At 37.8% G+C, this 22,001-nt stretch overlaps 1 long non-coding RNA gene and 1 other non-coding gene across 6 annotated transcripts in view; one reads left to right on the top strand and one right to left on the bottom strand.

Moving 5' to 3' along the window:
- LOC131856149 (uncharacterized) overlaps nt 1-22,001 on the bottom strand; it is a 45,401-nt gene that overhangs the window by 15,261 nt on the left and 8,139 nt on the right. For 4 of the 5 annotated variants that reach the window (XR_009358306.1, XR_009358304.1, XR_009358308.1 and 1 more), the window contains one exon: nt 19,248-19,297. This is a non-coding gene — a long non-coding RNA (uncharacterized LOC131856149). Of the gene's footprint in view, nt 1-17,659; nt 17,712-19,247; nt 19,298-22,001 lie in introns of all 5 variants that reach the window. The other variant, XR_009358307.1, reaches the window with a different exon arrangement.
- TRNAV-UAC (transfer RNA valine (anticodon UAC)) lies at nt 16,298-16,369 on the top strand. Its single transcript has one exon. It is a non-coding gene; the product is annotated as a tRNA-Val (tRNA).

The following is a 22,001-nucleotide window of genomic DNA, read 5'->3' on the forward strand; positions in this document are numbered from 1 at the left end:
ATCACCCCTTCTACTCGTGCCTCCCTCCATGGCCCACGCGCGAACTTCACAGCGCGCGGTTTCTGACGCGCGAGCTTCACAGACTGCGTTTTTTTCTACATAATCTGCATTTTTTCAATTAAGGTGTTTACCTTCTGTTTTTCATCGAAAATAAATTTTTCTTGCAGAATCTTGTTGGGTTGTTCGAAATCTAATCTGGGTAGTTGCCCGATTTTTCGTGCCTCAATTTTCGAACCCGCGGATCCAGATTCTGACAGCAGATTCCTTCTGGGTTTTTCGCACGCATTTCAGGTTGTCTTTGGATTTTTCTGGGTCAGCCGGGAATTTTTTTTGGGAAACGTGCAAATGGCTTCTCTCACCAATCTGATGTTAGAAGGCAGTCAACGCTTTAATGGTCACAATTACAACATCTGGAAACAGCGTATGTTGACCATTTTTTAATATAGGCATCTTGACCAGCTTGTTTTGGGCAAAGAGCTCAGTCCTGGTACACCTGGTGCAGATCAAGATAAGTTTGATGAACGCAATCGAGAGGCAGTTATGCTTCTCAAACTCTCAGTGACTAATGATCAGTTACCGCAGATTCCTTCCGGCAAGACAGCTTCTGACATCTGGAAGCATATGAAGGAATTGCATGAGACATCCAACAAGAGCCAAGCATTCTTTCTAAAGAATCAGCTGTTCTCCATTATGATGGACGAACGTATGTCCTTATAGGAGCACCTCACGAGGATTAAGGACATTCGAGATCAACTCGAAGCTATTGGTCGGACTATGGAGGAAGAAGACATGGTAGTAATCACTCTGAAAAGTCTTCCGAAATCGTATGAACACTTCATTGAGACCCTCAATATTACTTCCACCAATGTTGATCTGAAGTTTTCAGAATTGTGCACCAAACTTCTACAGCAGGATCGCTGGAAACAACAGTTTGGTAGTGGTACTACATCAGCCTCCTCGGAAAATGCCTTCGCAGCTCAATCCTTTCAGAAGGATAAAGGCAAATTTCAGTCCTCTCAGCCTTCTCAGCAGAAAGGCTCTTCTCAGACACAGGATGGAGCTAAGAAGAAGAATGTGCAGTGCAATTACTATCACAAGTACGGCCATATGAAGAAAGATTGTCGTCAGAGGCTCGCTTCTGAACAAAAGAAGCAGGGAGGGTCACACCAGAAGGCGCATGTTGATGAACATTCCGAGCAAAAGGAGTCTGCCTTTTATGCCTTTATGGCTAAGAGGTCTTCAGATCATGCCAAGTCTTCTGCTTGGTACATCGACTCTGGTGCATCACGTCACTTTTCTCATCGGCATGACTGGTTTACAGACTTCTCACCTTTCAATGATTCTGTTGTATTTGGCGGAGGTGAGGAGTATATAGTTGTTGGCAAAGGCACTGTTCAGATACAGTCTGGTGGCAGGACTCTCCTTTTTCTGAATGTGTACTATGTTCCTGGAATGGAACTTAATCTTCTCTCTGTCAGCCAGATTATGAGGAATTCTCCTCAACTAGATGTGGTGTTCAGTGCTCACAAGTGTTCCATCTTTGATCAGGAGACTCGTCTTACTGTTGTTGTTGGTCTAGAGGATCATGGCCTATATAGGCTTCTTGACACTGGTGATTCTCGTGAAGTGGCTCTGGCAGCTCATGTTTCTCCTCTCAGCACTTTGTGGCATCAGAGATATGGACAGCTCAACATTCAGTATCTCTCTTAGCTATCTCGGGAGGGACTTGTTTCAGGGTTACCTAATATTCAGACTCAGCATCTTGGAGTATGTGGCACCTGTCAAACTGGCAAACAGCATTGAACTTCATTCACACATGGAAAGTCTTGGCACGCTTCTAAGGTACTTCAATTACTTCATGTTGATATTTGTGGTCCTATGAATACATCTTATGTTACTGGTTGCAAATATTTTTTGCTTATTGTAGATGATTTTAGTAGAAAGATGTGGGTGTACTTTCTTAAACATAAATCAGATGTATTTAGTATTTTTCAGAAGTTTAAGTCCTTTGTTGAAAAAGAGTCTGGACATAGTATCATTACTCTTAGGACAGATAACGGGGGGGAATTTTGTTCTTCTGCATTCTCCAACTTCTGTGATACCCATGGCATCAAATGCCAGTTGACTACACCCTACACTCCTCAGCAAAACAGTGTTGTCGAGCGTCGCAATCGTACGGTTGTTGAGATGGCTCGCTCTATGTTACAACACAGGAGTGTTCCAAATAAGTATTGGGCTGAAGCAGTGTTTACTGCTGTCTACCTTCTTAACCGTTCTCCTACTCAGGCTGTTAAGGGGAAGACTCCAGAAGAGGTTTGGTCTGGTCGGAAGCCTCAGATCAGCCACCTGAAGGTTTTTGGCTCTGTTGCCTATGTTTGGATTCCAGATGCTAAGCGCTCCAAGTTGGATTCCAAAAGTCAGAAACTCATGATGACAGGATACAGTGATCACCATAAGGCCTACAGACTGATAGATATAGACATCGACCGTCTTATCTTCAGTCGTGATGTTGTATTTGATGAAGACAAAGGATTCTTTTAGTCCCCTTCTTCTGAGCAGAGTTCTGAGGATCAGCCTTACCGTGTTCTTATTCCATTAGGTTCGCTTGATGGGAGGGATGATGCCGAATCTATTTTCGATGATGCACTACCTGAGTTCCCTCCAGAGAATAATCCTCCTCCTGTTGCTCCCGTTCCTGATCCTGCGCCTCTTCCAGCTCCTCCAGATGTTCGCACTTCTACTCTCCGACCTAAATGGTGGGCCAAGACCATTGCTGATCTCAGGGACACTGAGCTCATTGAGGGTAGAACCTCCCGTAATAAGAGCAAACAGCCGCATACAGTCAATTTTGCTCTCATGGCTAACATACACACTGTTTTTGAGCCTCAAACATACTCAGAGGCTAAACGTATACCTGAGTGGGAACAGGCTATGGAAGTTGAGTTCCAGAGTCTTCAGAAGAATCAAACTTGGGCCCTTTCTGACCTTCCTTCAGGGAAGAAGCCCATTAGCTGCAAATGGGTGTACAAAGTAAAATACAAAGCTGATGGAACCCTAGACAAGTATAAGGCTCGTCTTGTTGCTCGTGGGTTCTCACAGAAAGAAGGCATTGACTATGAGGAGACTTTTGCTCCTACAACGAAAATGAGTACCATACGGCTCGTTCTTGCCTTGGCAGCCCAGTTCAGTTGGAAAGTCCATCAGATGGACGTCAAGAGTGCTTTTTTGAATGGTGACTTACAAGAAGAAGTCTACATGACGCAACCCCCAAGATTCAAGGTTGCTGGTCAAGAACAGAAGGTCTGTAGATTAGTCAAAGCACTCTATGGTCTGAAACAAGGTCCTCGGGCTTGGTACATGAAAATTGATAAGTACCTGACAGATCATAACTTTCAGCAGAGTCCATCTGATGCAAATTTGTATATCAAGCATTCTAGTAATGATATTCTGTTTGTGGTTGTCTATGTGGATGACTTAATCATTACTGGTAGTTCAGCACATTTGATCACTGGGATCAAACAGGATTTGTGCCGCACCTTTGATATGACAGATTTGGGACTTCTACATTACTGCTTAGGAGTTGAAGTCTGGCAGACTGAGAACAGTATCTTTCTCTCTCAGTCCAAGTATGCCAGAAGTCTTGTGGGCAGATTCAGAATGCAGGATTGCAAACCTGCCTCTACTCCTATGGAACCCGGGCTCAAACTTTCAGCTCAGTCATCTTCACCAGTTGTGGATGAATCTCTATTCAGGCAACTAGTGGGCAGCCTCATCTATCTTACTACCACTAGACCTGACATCAGTTTTTCAGTAAGCTACATTTCACGCTTCATGACAGCTCCCAAGGCTGATCATTGGATAGCAGCGAAGCGTGTGCTGCGTTATGTGAGTGGCACTCCTGATTATGGACTTCTGTACACTCGGAGTTCTAATCCTATACTCAGTGGTTACACAGATTCTGACTGGGCAGGTTCGGTTGATGACCGTAAGTCTACAGCAGGGTATGTGTTTAGTTTGGGATCTAGTGCTATCACATGGACTAGTAAGAAGCAGCAAGCAGTGGCTTTCTCCTCGATAGAAGCAGAGTATCCGGGAGCAGTTAAGGCATCTTGTGAGGCGGTTTGGCTTCGACGAATGCTTGCGGATATGCATGTATCTCAGGCAGGTCCTACTCCCTTGTTCAGTGATAATCAGGGAGTGCTCAAACTCGCCAAGAATCCAATCTTCCATGAAAGAACCAAGCATGTGGAAACTCATTGTCACTATATTCGACAACCGATTGAAGACGAATCCATCCAGTTGCTGTATGTTCCTACCTCGGAGCAGCCAGCAGACATCTTCACCAAGCCCCTTGGTCCTGATAAATTTGTAAAATTCAGGGGGTCTATAGGTGTAGTTAATAGATTGAGCATTAAGGGAGGGTAATAGAATATTAAAATAATGTTAATTTTAGTATTAATGCTCAATAGTGTATATTCTATTTTGGTTAGATCGTCTTCGATCTTCTCAACAGTTTCTTATTAGAAACTTGCTATTCTTGTAAATATCCTTGTATTATTTATGAGCGTCTTGCTCATTCTGATAATGAATCAATTCTTTGAAATCCATTGCATGTCTCGCATTGTTTTACAACGACCCCCAACATCAATACTGAAAGTAGTTCAATAGGTCTATATTTTATAGTCACTGAACTCACATCAAACATTACCAGTCCTCCACATCCAAAAACTCCCACAGTTTCCACTTCCATAATAATCAATGAATGCTCATAGTGTTGAGACATGGACCAGCTAGGACTCGAACCTAGGACCTTCCATACGCTGCTGGAGTGCTCTACCACTGAGCTACTGGCCCCTCTTGGACCAGTCCATCATCGGTCCGGGTGTGGCTTATTTCCAACACCAACACCCCCCCTTAAGCCACACCTCTCGTGTGCTTGGGGCTCCTAGCCTGGACCTGGCTCTGATACCATGTTGAGACATGGACCAGCTAGGACTCGAACCTAGGACCTTCCATACGCTGCTGGAGTGCTCTACCACTGAGCTACTGGCCCCTCTTGGACCAGTCCATCGTCGGTCCGGGTGTGGCTTATTTCCAACACCAACATGTAGAACTACAACAACTACTGCAGTTGTGAAAAAGGTCCCCCAAAAAAGAGCACTTTGCTACCGGCAAAGAAATGCAGAATTTTTTTTCAGGCATCATTCCTTTTCTTTTTAAAAAATACTTGTACTCACAGTTAGAAAACTTCTTGACAACTATCAAATTAGGTTCTATACTGACACCTCAGAGATGCCTATGATTTCAAATTCCCAGAACAATCTGGAAACAACAATTGCTGGATTCAATGTATCATGAGCAAAAGATCAGTCACATATGCATATTCTATTGGATTGGATGGATCCAATGGTACCATAAATGAAAAATTTATTTAAGAAGTTTGTATGTAAACATATGCTCATAACACATTTGAGTTCTGCAAATGAGGAACATATATAACCTGGCATAAGTTCATAACATATTGAATATATGACCAGGTGTAAGTAACTTGTCTTAGACTCCAAACATATCGAACTCCACAAGTTAGTATATTGCCTCGGATTGCTCCTAAGACCTAGACCCTATTGAATTCCACAATATACTGTACTTTCCTCTCAATTGATCCTTGGATCTAGATCATGATTAATTCTACAATTTATTGTATTGCCCATTGGACTGCCCTTCTTGATAAAATATAAAGGAACTAAAGTTTGACATTACACTCAGTTACAGATAATGCACAAAATTAATCTGAAATGGAATTCTTACACACCGGGGTGCAATTTATTCAAGTGTAAAGAGTACACCACCAATGGGTGCATGGAAGGCTGCAGCCACACCTGCAGCAATGCCACATGTTATAAGATCTTTTCTGTCTTTGTGATTTTTGAAGATCTTCAACCAATTGAATGAAAGAGAGCCTAAGACTAAATTTAAAATCTAACCAGCCAATCCTAAAAACAATCCTTTGAACAAGTAAACATGTTTAATGACATCTACAAAGCAATTGGGTAGAAAGGATTTAGACGATCGTGGTATCTTAATCCCTACTCATAATCTAGACTCTACAGTGGAGAATCTTGAGAGCACACAAAGGTCATCTGTGAGCTAGAATTTGGAATCAATCCAATACCAGCTCCTCGTTTTCTAAGAAGAGGCTTTTTAAACCCAAATTTTCATTTCAAAAAGTTTCTCGCCTTCTGTATCCTTTTCATCCATTGCTTCTGATTTTTCAAACAGAATAAGTATGCATAGTAGAATGAAAAACAATGGCAACCATTAGCCAGTGTATCAGACAATATAAACCAAGAATGAATCAAACACAAACTTATTTTCAATCATATATTATGATACCTGTTATGATTGTTTATTTTTCATTCATTTTTCTTAGATTTGAGAGAGGTGGTGGCAAGCTTTGTAGCTTCAACGACAATAAAAAAGACTGTACTCATCACATGGCTGAGCTGAGACAATAAGAGCTGGAATAAGTGGCCTTTCAAACTCACGAAAGGTCATTTTATCCGTTAGGGGGCACCTGTGTACATCTCTTCTTTGAAAGATAAGAATAATTTTCGTTACTGGTTCTTGATTCCAACCATATTTGTTTATAGGTGAATAATTATCCCAATTTTTCCAATACTAGATCCACAAGAAGTCTAATTATAGGTGACCCTATGATGAATCTAACTCCTTATCCAAGTGCCAGGAGAAAAGTCCAAAGTTCTCATGATAATATCTCAAGTTGTGAGTCTACACCCAACTCAAAGGATGATAAGGGTTGCCTTGCTTTGGACTATGTGGAGATCATTCCCACTCAATAAGATTCTCTAAGATGAGTTCTGTCATTATGTATAACAAACTAATGGAACTTAAAGTACACCAAAATATTTCACAATTTTGGGCTGTGCCGTAATTTCTAAATTAAGGATATTCACTAGGTACTGATCTGAATAGTTCATCCTTTTGTGTGAAATGTTATTTTATTTTGATATAATTTTAAACTTTCGCATTCATAGGAACTTGTCTCTTAAACTGTGTAGAGCAAGATATTGATACCATCAGTGACAAATTTATTTTCAACTCAATTCTCCTCGGAAGGTCCAAGTAAAAGGCATGAGAACGATGCAAGGACAGGAGTGTTTGCATGTTTAGGATACTGATTTATTTGCGTGTTTTGTTATGCATTTGAAAATTTATTAGTATGCATTCTAGTACTTATTACATGAGCAGGGTTAGGAGGCATGCTTTTTTGTACTTTCTATGTTTGGATTGTGTTTTTGGACTTGTTTGTTTATCCGGTCATTTTGATACTGATCAACTGCAAGATGTAGGAAGGAGTAGCATATTTGTTTTCTGGGTGAAATGCATCTTATATTCTTCAAGGGAAAGGAAGTTTACATCATTCCTGAAAAAGGGTAGTAATTAGTTGTGTTTGACATTGATCCCTTATTTGGTATTGTTAATGAATTTTATGGCATTCTTGATTGACAAGAATTAGTGGATTATGTTGCATTAGGAGAATCCTGGTCGTAATCTATGGTTTCACTGGGCTGCGGTGTCTTAAGAGTTTCTTCCCCCCCATCTTCTGTTTCATTGTGGTTGACTGCTCAATGGTTGAGTTCTTCCCATTGTATTTGTCTGAGTTGGATATTTTCATTATGATCTTTAAATTCAATTAGGGAGTTGAAGTGCCTTTAAGATTGTGTATTTTTCCATCTTATTGATTTGGTTTATCACTTTGCTTTGATATTTTTCTAATGAGTGATTTTGGTAGACTGCTCCTTGGTTGAGTTCTTACGATTACATCTGTCTGAGTTGGATACTTTTATTTTGACTCTCTAGTCACATTTTGAGGGTTTTAAGTGCCTTAAAAGTGTGTGAATTTTTCCATGCTATTAATTTTGGATTCATACATTTTATTCAAATTCTTTTGATGGTTGCTTTTTCATTTGAACATCTTGAAGTGGTGTGTATTTTTTCATGCTATTAGTTTTGTATTCATACATTTTATTTAGATTCATAAAATTGTCCTAATGCAATCTTTATTGGGCTATGATTGCTAAGGCTTATATAATATCAGACATATTGATCACCCGGGTTTTGCCAAAAATTGGTGCTCTTACTACAACTTCATTCTTTGTACTTTGGTGATTTTGTTCTTCTAACAGTTGCCCAGCTCTTGAGGCTCTGCATTTGTGTTTTTCACTAATGCTAATCGACCCTTTTCAATCAAATGGAATTTTGAATCTAGGTTTGTAGAGAAGAACATTGTTTCTAGTTAATTCAGTCAGAAAATCTTTGGCTAACTGGTCAAGCATTTTAGGATTGTTAGTCAGATAAGACTGAAATGTGATTAACATTTTCAAGTTTAATTGATGAGGTCTTTTTGCAAGTTTATGTTTGTGTTAATCTGACAAATTCAAAATCAATGCAACTTGCAAAGAAGCATGTAAGGAAAACTCGACATTTACTTCAAAACATGGGGAATTTGGTTGAAGTTATAATTAAATCATTAATTATTACCCTTTGGCTTATTTCTATGCAGGTAAATGCAGAGGCTAACACATTTTTCTGCTTTGTTGAGTTGCTAAGTGACTTTCGGGATCACTTTTGTCAACAATTGGATAACAGTACCATGGGCATACATTCTACAATTGCAAATTTAACCACACTCCTGAAGAGACATGATAAAGAGTTATGGCGTCACCTTGAGGTTACTACCAAGGTAATGACATTAGCTTATACATCTCAAATACAAATTCCTGTGAATTGCCTAGAGCTATCAAACTTAAGGTGTCTATCTTATTTTCATTTCGTAATACTTACATTTTATTTAGGTATTTTTTTTATTTTTGACATTTATGGAGATGGTCAAAAGATTGGTTTGAAACTCAACTATTCAACTTTCGTGTTGCTTTGCTTGCACAATTTTCTAATTGCTAACTATATGATGTGTGAATGTAATTTGAGGTTATTTGTTTTTTCTTCTTCAATGTACTAATATGGTATAAATGACACTTTATTTTGTTCTGCTTCTAATATCAGCTCCTTTGTGTGTAATAAACCAAGACGACTGCCTTATAGACTATCACTCTTTCACCTCCAAGATGACTGCCCGTTAACCTTATGGCTGTGGAACACACAGGTTTGATGACTTTCTTTATTGTTAGTGCTGCTATGAACCATTGTGCTCACGATCTCATTATTTTGAGAATGTTGTAATGGTTATTGTTTCTTTTCTGTGTGCCTTCATGCAGTAACAAATTCATTCTTATACCTGTAAAATCTCTGAAGCACTGTACCTTTATTTTATTCATATCATATATAACCTTGAATTTGATCTTTGTATTATTTGTTGCAAGGCTAAAATGAGGATTCAACATTCATCAAATAGTCCTTGCCAACATGAAAATATGCCTTTAGTAGTGCTACTTGTTCTATTGTGGTTCGCATTTGATGCCCCTGACTCACCCATTTGACATGGTGTTTGATCTCTATCCTATCAAGGTTCACTTGATGTGTGTAACCAACTCACTATTCATCATTTGACTGTGTCCGAAACATTATCCCTATTTATTGCAAATAAAGATAGTTCTCTTTGTATCTTCAGCTCACTGCTATCTTCTCATTGTGTTTGTACATTCATTGTCCTTGCCCATGTTTTGGACAGTTCATGATTACAATCTCCTATGTAGAGGACTGTGGCAGGGCCCTTGACTGCTATTCATGTGTTGATTATTGCTTCATTTCATGAGACTGTTCTGCCTTTGCCAGCACTGCTTATCGACTGTTTGTTTTTTGCTTATCACTATTCCCTGAAAGTCTGATTGTGTACTACCTGTAAAGGTTGATGTTGTTCACTGTCAAGGACTATATTTGTGCTTTGATCTCTGTGCTCTATCTTATGCTCTAATTGTGATCTTTGCCCACTGTCATATGTTCTCTGTTTTGATCTGAGACAAGGCTTTTTGTGACTTCATAAGGATACTCAAGTATTGAAGATTGTGTTGTCCTTAGGGCCTACTTCTGAACTATCTTATCCATTGTATCCTCTCAATAAATCTGCTCATATCATGCTTGGATGCCTGATATGGATTTGTATATGCACTCTATTCACTGTGCTTAGCCTCCATTTGCAATATCAATGTTGACTTGAATCTGTCTATTTCTTCATCTTCTATACTCACTATGAACCTTTTACTATCCTTTTGACTGCTCTAAATGATAATGAATCTTTATATTTTGCTCGAATGCCTTTTATGTGTTTGCATGTGCTTGTGTGCTACCATTCCACTATTGTTGATCATGCTTTGGACTGATTGATCCCTGTGGATTGAATGGATTTTTGATTTCTCTACAATATACCCACTGATTCATGTGACTGGTGATAGGAGTTTGATCATTTATAGGTCCCTTGACTGTATAATGACAGTAACTGTGTTTGCATCTGTATAGTGCAGTTCATGCTGCCTTTACATGAATGCCCACTCACTATGTTATTCCTTAGATTGCTAATGGCAATCTATCCTGGCATATCTATGACAAGTTTGAGGTATGTTGGCCTTTGACTGCACTGCAGCCTCTGATTTTGATAAGCACTTTATTTTACTTTTGTAGATTGTACCTTCCAGGGCAAGTACATGATATAAGCTTTATCTACACATTGTCATAACCACTTTTGACTGCAACAATGTTATTTCATTGTTATTTCAAGCTTGATGCTCTTGGTATGATTCTGACTTCTTATTGAGACCTCAAACTCTTCTTTTCACCACTGTGATTGACTTCTTTATTGGCTGACTGAGACTGTCCTTTTTTATTCACTATCCTTGCATCTTGTTTGTTTTGATGATCTTTAACTCTTGTATTTCCTTGATTCTATTTCTTCATTGGAGTTCTTTGACTGTGTATTATGACAGTCTTATGATCTCCCTATGTTTTCATTCTACCTTGTGATCTTTGAAACATTGTTCTTGTGATAAAGCTCAATGTTAAAAGTTGAATCCTTGTACCTTTACCCACTTAAAACTATTGTCCAGGTCTTTGTAATAGTCATGCTTGTTCTTGAATATTGCTTCTCTAACAATGACTTGCTGCTACAGGTCCTTTATGACTGCAATATGCTTATATCTCTTGATAAGACTGCTCTGATTCATTGTGCTTTTCTTGATTTTGATGAATACTGTGAATATATGACTGTCATATACTATCCATAATCCTTCTACTGGACTGTAGAAAACCTCTATTGCCACTGTTATGTCTGAGACAAAAACTTGTCTTATATTGTTGCTTGTCATAATAGAGGCATCTATTGCACATTTGTTCTCTTTACACAGAAGAATGAAACATTCTCTACAAAATATTATTATTAAACCATCAGCTCTCCTCTTAGTTACTGTGAATGTCTCTTTCTTAATCTCTGAACCCCTTTCCTTCATAGATTCTTCGTGCTTTTAGTGGTGCTCACTAACCTACAAACCATTATACTGTTATATAACTGTCATCTTTGTAACGAATGGGGTCTTTCTAAAGCTAGATTGCTATTACATGGATGTCTTCCACAAAGGGTGTGATCTTTGTCTTGTACAATAGGCTACCTTTCAATCCTTTTATCTTTGGCTATCTTGGACTGCCCTTTTGGACTATCATCATGCTTTCTACGCTGATTATGTTCAGATTATGACTGTGTTTTGATCTCTGTTTAAGGACTGAGGTTTTCCTTTTGTATCCATACACTGTAGCTTTGTCTTTTGACTGCCCTTAGACTATATTTTCAATGCATTCTTGCATTTCCTAAAAGACTTCCTTTAAACACTGCACCTACTGCTCTATAAGGCTCTCTGTGACTTCTAAAAACCTACCATCCTAGGGTTCCTTGTAACTTGTTTCCTTCTCATTAAACAAACCTCCTTGTCTCCTTATGACAGGACCTTAGATTTTGACATACATTAGCAAGACTGTCTTTATATAAGACTATCTTTCTTCATTATTCATGGTTGTATCCTCTTCATGAGACTACTTATGTGCATTAGCCTATTCTCAACTCCATGAGGACTTCACTATTGACTTTTTGCTATCACAATATTTGGTAATGGTGTTGTTTATGACCTCTGATTCTTTGATCAATATCTGCTCCTTTATCTGTGCTTTGTGACTTAAAGCAGTCACTAAATAAGACCTCCATTGGATTGTCTTATTGTCTTTGAAGGTTTGATCCTTTGACCTTGATAAACTCACTGTTCATGAGGATCTCCCAATGATTGTCCATAAAGGCCCTGCACATGAATGCTCTGGTCATTAAGTGGTTGTACCTTTCTACAGTCACGGAACTGTATTTGACTTCAATAACAAACAATTGGCTTCTAGACTGCCACTTGGATGACAATGATCTCTTTGCTACACTCATCCCTCTTCTATTGTTTTTGAACTCATCTCTATCTTGGTTGCAACTACTGCTAATGATCTTGCAACACTTTTAGATGAAGCTGTTTCCCTTGGTCATTGTGAATGGCTGCTACATCATTGCTTCATTATTGTCAATTCACTGTATCTACCCCTTTTGGACTGCATTCTCTCTGGTTAGTGAACTTTGAAGGGCCGTATTCATGCTTACTATAGCTTATATCCCCCTTTTGGATCTGAGACCTCTCTGTTATTACAATACAATACTTATGCCTTCATACATGTATTTACTGTGTTTGAAGCTGTGAGAACTTAATTGACTGCTCTGTCTCAGACTTATACATCTGTGATTGATGCTCACTGTTTTGTGCATCTTTATGTTGTTTTGTAACTAGTTTGGAAAATATTTATAGTGGATTCGAATTGCCAAAGGCAACATTCGAATCCATTAGGATTAAATAGGGTTGGGCCCTATCTCAATCTAATATGTAAAACAAATAGGGCTGGGCCCTATTCCAATGTTGTCCGAATCCCAAAAAGGGGCTGGGCCCTGCTTCATTAAGGAGGCGTGTAAATAGGGCTGGGCCCTATCTCTATGTGCACAAACTCGAATAGGGCTGGGCCCTTTATCTCCCACACGCCAAGCAACATGAAACATGTTCATCATATTATAGGGCCGACCCTATATCACTTCATGTAACGTGTTATAGCTTGGGGATATTTAAAGGAAAGTTGGTGCCAAGTTCTAGACATAGGCCGACTCAAATAGGTCATCTCCTTGCATATAAAAGAAGACTCATTTGCCAAGCAAGATATTCATTTTTAGTCACACAAGACCTAAGGCGAATCATCTCCTCCTGAGGAAGTACGAATGGTGCGGCCCATGACTCTGCCTTTTGGAGCGCACTTGGTGTGCAGTGGTGTGGCCTAGGCGTGCACTCTTGGTGCAGGTTGGTGTGCACAGCTGGTGCAGACCCTGGTGCGCATCTGGTGCGCAGTGGTGCAGCCTAGGTGAGCACTCTTTAGTGCAGGTTGGTGCAGGTTGGTGTGCACAGCTGGTGCAGACCCTAAAGCACATTTGGTGGACAGTGGTGCAGCCTAGGTGGTTGGTGCAGACATAAAGCGCAGCTTGGTTCACACTGTGCAGATTGGTGCGCACACTTAAGTGCAGATTGGTTCAGCCTAGATTGGTGCGATCAAGGTGCAGATTGGTGTAACTAAAGATGGAGAATGATACAATCTAAAGGTGCAGATTGCTGCGATTTGAATGTGCAACCTGAATACAAAATTAAGTGCAGATGTGAGTGTTGTCAATAGTGCAAATCGTTTGGAACTAATCTGCCCTTGCATATACATTCAGTTGACCTGAGATAAGTCTTCCTTGTACTTCTAAAGTTATTGATTAATTCACAATCAGATCCGAGGATCTTTCTTGCTGGGTTTTTCCTCTGAGAGGGAGGTTTTCTCAGGGTAATCTTGTGTTGTGTGATCCTCCATTTGTGTGTTGTGTTTCTTGTTTTGTGCATCATTACTTTTCTGTTCATTTTGTTAATCTGATCACGAAAACTAACACTTTACACTGTCTTTAAAACACCAAGAAGCATCATTATTCATTGATATCCACCATCACTATGACTATTTTGGTTTTCTGATTTGAACCCTTTCATGAGTTTGGGAGGATGTTGTAGTTTATATGTCCTAAGAGGATTTGTTTCTTTCCTCTCTTGGAGGTCTTTTATCCAAAGAGGATTTGACTTCAATTATTTTTTATCATTGTGTATTCAAGATTAAAGGACATACATAGCAGTTCTCTTGGGACCAAATCTTTGCCAGAAAGACAAACCCTCTTATAAATGATCATGTTTGAATTGTTGTGTTAGAGATGATAACAAGGCAGAAGCATGTTGGTCAAGCACAAGGTTCCAGCCAGCTCCAACTTCCAGGATATGTGAACTTAAAGAAAGTGATAAACAATTGTTTCAACGAAGCTGTAGACACTAATATTAAATAGGATGGGTGGGACATCTTTATTGTAGGAGAAGTCAAACAACCTGATACAAATCTTGTGCTCATAGAAACCGGTTATTTGACAAGCACGTGCAGTGTTTTAGGCTAACTTTGGGTTCTTTGTTGTTGGAAGAATTTATCCATCCCATTTGTTGTCACGGGTTGAACTTCTTTATCAGGTTCTAAGGGTAATCAAAGGCTGCAAAATCAGAATCATCTTCACATTCATCATCATTATCTTTGTGATCAAGCAATGCATATGCAGAAGGAAAAATTTTGCTCCTTTGATTTTGTCCAAGTTGCTTTATTTGTTGTCATATTCTTGTCTGAGTGTTGGTATATTTCTAGAGAACTTATATTTTCAGATACATCATGTCCTCTTCCTTTTTTTTCATTGTCTACCTTAGGAGAGAGACACACCTTGACCATTCTGAATGTATCTGTTAGGGGTAAAAACGTATGTTAGTACGAATAATAATTATAGGTGTGTTATGTGTGTTTATGTTTTGTTGTTGCCGAGAGGTTCCCGTCGGGTAGTTGGGAGTTGGTGACGGTTGGCATCGTGGCCAACCGTCGGGTCTATATATTGTTTGGTTGGAACCTCAGCAGGGGGAGATGATGTATGAACAATTCTGGACATTGGAATAAAGATATACTTTCTGGTCTATCTATTATCATTGGCATCAAATGTTGTAACGTACATTGTTCTGTTCCATGAATGCTTGGTATGTGCAGGGGATACTGTGTTATCTGATTATTCACCGACTATACATTTAGGACTAAACATTTTGGCGCCGTTGGCTGAACGAACCTGGAGATAACTATGGTGGCAGGCGGAAGCAATTAATGGGCCAACCGTTCGACCAGCAATTAATTGTCGTGGACAGTGACACGTACGAGGAGAATACTGCGGAAGAGAAACGAGAGGATCAGTTGACGGCAGACTTGCTCGAGTTGTGGGACGTGTCGGTCATGCAATACGTGCAGCAAGAGGCTCAAGAGAGAGCCGTCTCGGAAGGCACAGTACGTGGTGAACTCGCTGTCAGCACCCCCGTCTTTGACCTCCTCGGGAGCATTCCAAGGTTACTTGCCAGAAACTTGATTGCACGACAAAGCCAAAGAGAAGAAACAGCAAAGGAACTTCGGCGACAACAAGTCCTCCGAGGGTACGAGGAACGGAGTCGTAGGAAGGAAGAGGAGAGGGAGGCCAGTCAGCGTCGTACCTCTGGCACTTGATGCCCCTACGGCCGAACAAAGACAGACGTACCACTGCTACCGAAGGAGTAAATGAGGGAACACAACAGAAGTCGGAGTCGTAGTCGGGAGAGGCAAAAACCGTGTACGTGGAAGGAGTTGGCCGAGGTCGCTAGGAACTGGCCACTTCCAGACGTAGTGGAGGAAGATCTCGCCGACCAGGCCCCACACTCGACGTCAAGTGAAGAAGACTCCAGAACCGAATCACAAAGCACCCAATCGGAATCTTCCGAACAAGAAGAGGAGACGGTATGAGACCTGCACGAGGAAATCGCCACTATTTTCGAAGCAACGTTGTCCGGCATTAAAAACTTGTCCTTGTCAGAGGGCATCAAAATAGGAAGATCGGATCCGGAATCAGGCCTATTTTGCATTGAACAGGTTGACACTGAGGATTGGAATCAGACCATGTACGTGCCAATTTACAAACATAAATGTATCATTCAAAATTTCTGTACATTCTCTATGTTGTATAGAGCAAGATAGATATTGTAAGGTTTTTTATAAGAAACACACAGTTGTTTTATTTTCAAGGAAACAAAAAGTTATTCAATACAAAACAAAAAATCGCTGGCAATGATCACATATCCTTTAAAGGATGCTAGCTCAATGGAAGAGTGCCTGCTTTACAAGCAGGAGGATGGTGGTTCAATTCCATCGTGCCCTAACATGAATTAATCAATGATATTGTAATATATATTTAACAATATTGATTTATCTGAATAGTGAGCTATTTTTTAAAATTCATTGTTTTATATCATCTCTAGAGAGACAAAAGTGGTATTCTCTCTAAAGACATATCGTCTCTCGATAAACAATATGATTTTAATCCCAACTATTGTCTCTATAAAGACAAAAGAAATTATGTTTTATATCGTCTCTATAGAGACAATTTTAAAGACGATAATTTAAGACACTTGGTTAAAGACATTTTTTAAGACAATACCAAACTTTTTTTTGTCTCAAGTTGAGACAATTTCCTCAAAAATTGTCTTAAAAATTGTCTTAAAACACCCCTCTATGTAGTAGTGATAGCAAATCGACAGAGTCCAATTGTATCAAATGCATTTGCAATTGTGCTCCAAGCATAATCCAAATTGCAATATTCAATTGACAATTGTGACTGTATGTTTTGAAGGCAATTGTATGTGCTTATCCTTGAAAATATAGGCTCATAATGACCAGCTATTGGATTTGCATCATGGAAAAGAATTGATATTGTAGGGTGGCATGCATCTTTATTGAAATGCAAGTATGATTTCTTGCATGTTAGAGACCAAATGAATATGGGTATATTCAACCAACGTGCCAACCATCGTACACAGAATGTGTCACCCCAAAGTCCAACTTCACCATTGACATTGACTTGTGCTGCTGAAAGCCTCATTCTACGCAAATATGTGTTTTTGTCATGTATTCTATGCAAATCATAAAGCATTGTTGGATATAATTCATGTTCGAAAGAACCTATAGCTACACTACAACCATTGTCAAGGCAGTGCAATAAATAATCCACAAGACCATTGCGTAGTTCATTAGGTATATATCAACAATGAAGCAATACATGGATTGCATCAAATAAGCAATCGCCAACTTTGTAGTTGAGCGAATCAATTCGAAAACAATGTGCATTGTCCAAAGCTTCGTCAATTGATACCATTTGTACTTGGTCATTTGATTTGTATGTTTCTACTATGATCGGGCTTTCTGGCATATTTTGTTTCTTGGTGGTAGTGGTTGTAAGCATATTGCTGAATTATTTTATGCCTCTAAGAGATTTTGTAATGCAAATGGATTAAGTATGAGGTAATTGAGAAATATGAAAATGTAAATAGGAAAAATGCCAAAGAGAAACTGACTTTAATTAGCAATAAGCAAATGTCAAACCTAGACACATAAGATAGTAGATATGGTTTGAAACCATTTTCAGAGTGAATAATAACAATTAATTGCTGACCTTGAACAACAGGCATATGAGGATTCCTTAAATCTGTTATGCAATCGGGACCCTGAAGAAAAAAGGGCAGAATTGCATTGTAAATGCATATGACCCTGTTCACATGTGCTAAAATGATAAAATCTTACAACTTTTGTGATTAGCATTCTAGTCTAAACAGAATTATGAAAGTATTTTTTCATTGTGGCTGATATCAAGGTAGTGTCATCCTATGTATTATATCATGTCTATTACATTGTTCTGTTATTTTGGAAATGACTATACTATACCCATTTCAATGAAGTTAGATTTGTCCAGTGCAATTTTTTAGGTGTTCATTTCTCTATTTACTGATATTAATGCAAGCATTTATATCTTCAATATGCAATCAATTCAATAAAGGAGAAAATTGCTTTCCTAGGTTGCTATTGCATTTTTTAATTTTTTTTAATATCATAATCTGAATCGAAGACCACACCAAAAAATATACAATGTTAAGTAGTATGCATCATTGGGATTATTCAATAAAGCATAATCTGAATCATAGATCAACCAAAAAATATAGAATCCTAAATAGTCGGCAAAGTGCAATCACGGATACATTTTAACAAAGGCTATTTGGTTCTCTGCACACCATTGTCTCTTAAACAAACAATGATAGATAATTATTATTATATGGATTTATGATGACAGCATACTTTTACAGCTAATGTTGTATTGAGGAAGAAACTATTTAGCGTGGAGGATGGAAAAGTTTAGCTATATCAATTACTTAATACATATGTGAAACATGTGGTAATACATGAGCACTTTTTTTGTGTGGTGGAAATTTTATCCCTAGATGGTCTTTGTTGTGATATGAATGCTTACCTAATGTATATCAAGTTCCTTAATATCGGTTCAATCCTTGTAATGATTTTTAAATATTTTGAAGCACAGGTTAGGGTTCTTGGAGCTATCATAGTTATTACTAAGATTCACTACTTTTTTAAAATTAACAATTCGTGGGCAAATTCAAGACTAATGAAATGCCTCCTTGTTATTTTGTTTAGCAAGAATATATACATACCATCTGTTAGTTGAACACAAGTAGCCTATTTGATAAAATCTAGTTATTTTTAATCATTTTTAATAAAAAATAGAGTAACATTTTCTAGAAATAGAGTAAAAGAAAATGGGAAAAAATGGGTTTCTGTTGCTATGATGTAGAAGTATGTGAAACATAAGCTAAAAATGTTCTATGGGAGTTATGAGTATATTTGTATTTAGTTTTTCGTAATATAGATATTAAGATTAGGTTTTTGCCTAATGTTGTTATGATGTGGATAGAAGAATGTGGAACATAGGGTAAAAATGTTCTATGGGAGTTATGAATATATTTCTATTTAGTTTTTCATAATATAGATATTAAGATTAGGTTTCTACCTAAATGACAAATAACTAAATCAAATGATGTTAGTGTTGCAAACTAAACAAGGTAAGGCTGATTTTTCTGTCAATAACTAGAAAATGGTTTTTTGCTATTGACAAACATAGATGTATGTTTTCAAACAATAAATTATTTTCTAGTTTTGGGAAAATATAAAAGGCAATAAGATGTTTCTCTTACTCGATATATGCGACGTGAACGGAAATTATGTATTGTAGTACTGGTGCTACCTGTCCAACATTAGAAAAATAGTTAGTTGTAATTTTACATAATTTTGAAAATAATTATAGAAATGTGTTCTTCTAATAGTATATGAAATGTATCCTTTGAAAATATTAAATGTAATACAGAACTGTGGACAATGCAAGAATGCAGTGCAATGAATTTTCTTTTGCCAAATGAAAAATGTCATGAGGGTTAAAAGCTTTATATTCTGATTTCATTTAAGATTCAACATATGAGGATTGTTTAATTCATGTTTTGATAAATGAGTTTGATTTTTCCTCCAATTTGGAACATGCAAACTCCCAAAACATGAAACAATGGCTTACTGTGCTTTCTTTTGGACCGACTCTAGTCAGCAATGCCGTTTTGAAGGATGCATTAACCTTGCAAAAATGGGCAGTTGTAAATCTCCAGCATAGAGTAAGAGAAATAGTTGACATAAGTCTACACAGAGGACATCAAGGTAAGGAGAATGCGATATTTGACCGAGCAATTCAAATAATAAAAGTGGGGTTGTTGTGCACAGGAGAGTCCCATCAAGAACAATCTAACATGCTTCAAATTGCTAACAATTTAGAGAGTATTAGGACCAATATGCATTGTGGCATACTGAAATTAATGATATTATATTTCTATTCTCTGGAATTAAATGAAGGAAAATCTTACTACCACCTTCAATGCATGGGCGCTAAAGCTGCCAAAACCTAAGCGAAGAAGTAAGAAGAATGCTTAGAATGTAGAACCATTTTTCAGTCAGGAGATATGCTCAATATTAAATTCTGTGAAGATCATTCTAGATTAAAATAGTTTTGTTGTTTAGAGGCAAAACTATTTGTGGTAGATCTGCAGTTGCTATACGTGTAGTGATTTTAACATCTGATTGATGGTTTTGGAGTCACATAAAGAGCCGTCTTTTTGTTTGCCACCATTTTTGTTTTGATGTTGTAAGAAATATATAAATGTTTGAGCAGTGAAAGTGAAAGAAGACAATTGATAGAGTAATTTGACATTAGCCTCAAACTAGCAATTGCAGATTGGTGTGCAATAGGTACGCCAAAGAGGTGAGGAAGGAGAATTAGGGATTTTTTGGTCTATCAGTTCCCAAACAACAAACGAAAGTTATTGCCCTAAACATGTAAAGATAATATCAAAAGACCATACTAGTAGGGCTGACATTTTAAAGAAAGATTTAAAACTGGCAGTTACACCAAAATGAGGTACAATGGTTAAGTTGGTAGTAAAATATACTTTAAGTTAATTTTAGAATATAATTCTATCATTTAAGTTAAATCTAAACTAAAAATATTTAAACAGCAAATAAACATAATTGAAGTCTTTTGAAATATGAATCCAAGTGATTAGGGCTTAATATTGATAGTGATATGACTATACTTAGTTTTTATGTTGTAAAATATAATCAAATATATTAATGTGTGTATACCTTTGATAGATAATATGTCAAAATCTTGTAATAAATTTACCAAGAATATATATGACAATGACATTTTACATAAGATTTACTAACATACCAAATGAATTTCAAAAAATATAATTTTAGAATATAACTTAAATAATAGAATGAAATCATTTTAGTCCCCCTATTACAAGAGCTCTAGCTACTAAACATAGTCTTCATAAGGTTTTTTCTGCCGGGGTGCTGTCTCCAATTTTGTTGAATGCTTCGAGGGGAGCTGAGGCCTCCCCTTGGGAAATATGAGGTTAATATCCTGGAATGTTAGGGGCATTATGCCCCTAACAAACGACGCTTGATTAAGTCACAATTAGACTTAATGAAGTGTGATTTGGTGATGTTACAAGAAACTAAACTTAATTTGGAATCGGCAGATAGATTATTCTCCTCTTGGAAAGTTTGGAATTTTTGCTCATCTCCCTCTTTAGGGGCGTTGGGTGGGCTGGCTATTATTTGGAAAGATTCTGCTGTTCACTTCTCATTAGTTGCGTTATCATCTAATTGGATGCTTGGAATAGTTAAGAGTCGAACGTCAAACTTAAAGTTTTGGCTTTTTAATGTTTATGGCCCTTCTGGGATTATTGAGAAAAGAATGCTTTGGAACTCCTTGTTTACTATCGCTACTCCTCTGCAGAATGTTTTTCTGATTTTTGGGGGTGATTTTAATGCAATTGCGAATTTGAATGAGAAGGTTGGCGGAAATATTCCTAATAAACGTGTCATTTCAAATTTTTCCAACTTCATTCAGTCCTTGAGTCTCGTTGATTGTATGCCTCTTAATGGTTCATTTACTTGGACTAATAGATGTAGGGATTTCTCTCAAATTTCGGAAAGGTTGGATCGTTACTTGGTTTCAGATAATTGGTTTAGTTCGGGACAGGATTTTGAATCCTCAATTCTTCCCTTCACTGGTTCTGATCATTTTCCAATCTAGTTTGATATTTTTGAGGATAGGGCTCCTAAAAAGTTACCTTTCAAGTTTGAGCCAATGTGATTTAGGGATCAATCGTTCTTGCCATCCTTAAAATCTTGGTGGACTTCAGCCCCTTATTTCCCTAGGTCAAGAATGTTTCAGTTAGTTAAAAAATTGGGCTTCTTGAAGACAAAAATAAAGGATTGGAATGTTCAGCATTTTAAGAATGTCTTTAAGGAAAAGGCTAGGATTCAGGAGGAGATTGAACAACTTAACAATAAAGTTGTTGCTTTTGGTATGTCTGCTGCAATGTATGACGATCTTA

This window comes from Cryptomeria japonica, chromosome 6 (assembly GCF_030272615.1).
Source record: "Cryptomeria japonica chromosome 6, Sugi_1.0, whole genome shotgun sequence".
In the NCBI taxonomy this organism is placed as follows: domain Eukaryota; kingdom Viridiplantae; phylum Streptophyta; class Pinopsida; order Cupressales; family Cupressaceae; genus Cryptomeria; species Cryptomeria japonica.